Source organism: Hyaena hyaena, unplaced genomic scaffold (assembly GCF_003009895.1).
Source record: "Hyaena hyaena isolate Hyena2069 unplaced genomic scaffold, ASM300989v1 scaffold_1052, whole genome shotgun sequence".
NCBI lineage: Eukaryota > Metazoa > Chordata > Mammalia > Carnivora > Hyaenidae > Hyaena > Hyaena hyaena.
In genome coordinates, this window is record NW_024081678.1 from 97,346 (window position 1) to 101,345 (window position 4,000).

Consider the following 4,000-nt stretch of genomic DNA (forward strand, 5'->3'; position numbering starts at 1 on the left):
GGACAGTCCCATGTAACTGGACACAAAGGGGTTTCCCATTAACAAGTATAAAATCACCTGGACAGGGAACTGAAACTTAAAATGACAGCTACATGTCAGAAAAGATGGAATTAAAAAGGTACATTTGCAAATGCCTAAATTAAAGTACCTTCTACATATTATATTAGGATTTCCTTACATACTATTCTTGAAGATCTCCAAAATCACAATTGTGATTTTGTCACAGGTCATATCATGTCATTACTTTCACAATCTCTTTGTATTCCCAATGAACCACCAAAAAATCGCCAGCTGCTTACAATGGTATGGCTTACCAGCAGATACAAAACCATGGCTTACCAGAAGATACATTATCAATCCACAGTTTATAATTTTAAGATCATCTACTGGTTTCTTCCATCCCAGTCAAACCTCTAGTTGCTCATCTTGAATACATTGTGTCCCTGCTAGTTTCTCTCTTGGGGCATCTTTTGTTTTCTAATCTGTATGATGTCCCTTAATATCAGATCAAATGTAACCACCATGCTCTGGTTTCTCCCTATACTCTCACCACCCAATGAAATTAATTTCACTCATTGATATGCCCACATTTTAAAAAACAACTCTACTGTGGCATTGATCATATACTTATTATAGTTATATATTTACTTTTCTATGTCTATCCTTTCTAAAGTATCAAATTCGTGGGTATTTTATTCAGTTGTTCATATCCAATGCTTAACACAATGCCTGATACAACCAGGTTCTGAATACATTTTAGTGGAATAAGATAATTTTTAAATTTCTTTTAGGTAGTATGAAGTTTATGCTGCTTTGTGATAGCTGAAACTGAGAGGGAAAAAAAGAGGATGAAATGAAACAGGGTCTAAATAAGAACATGATTTTAAACCTATCCATAGAGAAAGGAGGCCTGGAAACTGGCCCATCTATCATCTTCGTAACTGGCAAGACAAGCAAAGAGCTCCTGTGTGTTCAGTTGGTGAATGATGCTACATTAGTGATGACAGTGGATGGGCACTTGGGGAAACATGTTGAGTAACATGGACCACTGAAGCAGCAATTCTTCTCAAATCAATTTCAGTTTCTCAAATGCTGAGTACGTAGTGATATTTCAAAGCAATCTCCAGAGATGCGTTCAAGCTGCAGCAGGGGATCCTAAGCTACTGTTCCATTTGTACAGATGATATGGGCCAAAGTGTGAATACTGAAGCATCAGGTGTTATTTTTATGATTTTTTTTAAAAAAATAACAAGACACAAAAACTTCAGAGAGGGTATAAATTGACACTTTTTGGTCAAGTACAATTATCCCCTTGTTCCTTTGGAGCCCACCTCCAATGTTTATCACCCCAATATTCAATTCTGAAAGCCAACTAATTTAACCCACTAAGTGCACCTGATTATGAGACATTTTGAGGTTATTATATTTCTGTGCATATGGGTCAAATAACTATATTTTTTAAATAAGCAAGGACTGTGTCCTTCCCCCCAGCTGAGATGAAAGAATCTGACGTTAGGCAATAATCATACATGTTGCAATTTATTGTTAATCTTATCTAATGTCAAGGAACTTAGATATCTATGTAAGTTGGAGAAAGAAAAAATCCTGTCACATTCAGTGAAATCTAGAAACTAAAAACCAGAAATCTTCTTAAGTAAGCAAGGAGAAGAGAGACTAAATATCAGTAGTGGTAGTGGTGGACCAGGGAGGTGCTGGTGATGGTAGTGGTGAACGAAGTGGAAGAAGGAGAAGGAGGGTGACCAGCAGCATGAAGAGAAGCAACAGCAGCAGCTAAGTTGAGCCCTGTGAGAATATCAAAAATGTAATTAAAGAAAGAAATATAAAACAGCCTATTAATAATTTTATATTGACTACATATTAAAATGATGATATTTTGAATATTCTGTTAAATAAAATAGATAATTAAAATTATTTTCACCTGTTTCTTTTCTTCCATGTGTTACTAGAAAGTTTTATATTACATATGTGACTTACATTGCATTTCAACTGGACATGTTAATTAAAAATGAATCCAGATTTGGGTAAGAAGAGAATTTGAAAGAATTATTACAATAAAAGGAAAGGAAATTGCAATAGAGCAAGGGGGATTACTTCAATAAGAAGACATCTCTGACCACAGAACTCTGCAGGAATCTCAAAGGTTAGGCATAAAGGACTTCCCCCCCCCCCCCCCAGAGAGTGGTAAACAAGGCTAGAAAGAACTGGATAGGAGGGAGTTGATGGCAAGACAGGACAATTGATCAAAAAATGTATTTCTTTGTGGCCAGCTATTTCTCAGGAAGAATAGGTAAGGAAGAGTTGATATATTGGTTCAGATTGAGGGTGAGTCAAAGATCAGAGGCTCCAGAGAAGGAGAGAAGTTGAATTAAAATTGGTAAGTCAATTAATAAGTACTTTGCACCAATTGATCAGTTGGGACAAACAGTTCAGCTAATCTTTTCTGAGGCAAAGAAATGGGAATTTAGAGGGTGTGTGTCTGGCTGAGGCATAGGTAAATGAAGGAGCCATCCATGAGTCTTATCTAAGTCATATGAGGAAAGGCAGCTCTTTGTGGTAAGCCAATATCCTGGAAACAAAGAGTAGAGAATTTTTTTTAACTGCCTCTGTTTTCCAATATCACAGGATTCCAGTTAAGTTCAACATTATTGGATAGTGCTTTTCCAGAATATCAAATTAGCACTATTTCTAGAATGGTTAATGGTTAAAATATGCTAGATTCAGATAAACTGATCTCAGATCTTAGCTCTGCCATTACCAGCCCTGTAATCTTGAACAATGTACATAATCTCTGTTTGGCTCAATGTTTTCGTTTGTCAAAAGTACTTCCTTCATAGAGTTGTTATGATTGCATAGATAAACAAAGACCATGCACATGAGGATAAAGAGACTATTTGTTCAGAGCTTGCTAGAGTAAAGGAATCAGCCACCATCACTTGCATTTGGCAGAGACGCACAGATACAGATACAGGGGAGTAAAAAAGCTTCATAGTGAAAAGAAGGGAAGGCTTCAGGTAGTCTCTAAGCACAGGCTGTTGGCATGGGGAAGCTGGGGACAGGACAACTAGAAGCAGATCATCTTATGTCATTTGTTTGAGGAACATATTTGCTTTATTTTGCTTTCCCTCAGTTGGAATTGGGGGGTTGTGTTGTGAAGTTGTAGAATAGAGAAGCTGGCTGTTATGGATCAGTTTCTAGTTCTGGGCTTATTACTATGAAGATTGAGATTTGGTTTCCCAGGTTGGTTGTTCGAGGATGTGGGACAGAGGTCTACTGTTATATAAAATCTGTCTATGTCTACCTGTGTATTCAGTCTCTCATGATGATAAAATTCAATAGTACATACAAAGTGTTCAGCATATGACTTGACCCACAGTGAGGTGGAGCTTTAATTTTACCACATCTTCTTTTTCTAGTAAATACAGGAAAACCTAGTTTTGTGACCATAATTCATTCTGGAAACATATGTGTAATCCAAAGCACTTGTATATCAAAGCAAATTTCAAGAATCATTGGCTCAGTTGTGATCATGTGAAGTTCAGCATCACATACTACTCATATTGCAAGACATCACTCATTTATCAAGTTAAAACTTATTAAAAATGTTTGTTCATTTTGTGGAATACTCACAGACCAAGTTACTTGCAATCAAGGGTTTTACTGTAATACGCAACTATTCACTCTTAAGCCAACTTCCAGAATTTATTTAGTTTGGCATAGGTGAGTCTTTCAATTCAGAGACATGATTAGTATTAGGTAGAGAAATATAGCCATCCAGGCTTGGTAGAAATAGCAAGGCAAGGTTTTTGAAGGATTCAAAGAATCTCTGGGTGTAAACTCTCTGTTAATATTGCCCACTAAAGAGTAGATGAGTCCTTTGAGAGGTTCCCATAATGAACAATCATACCATTTGCTTAAGGAGGACAGCCATGGAGGAATAAAGAAATGCTAATGAATTGCAAAATCATATTAATGTAGAGAG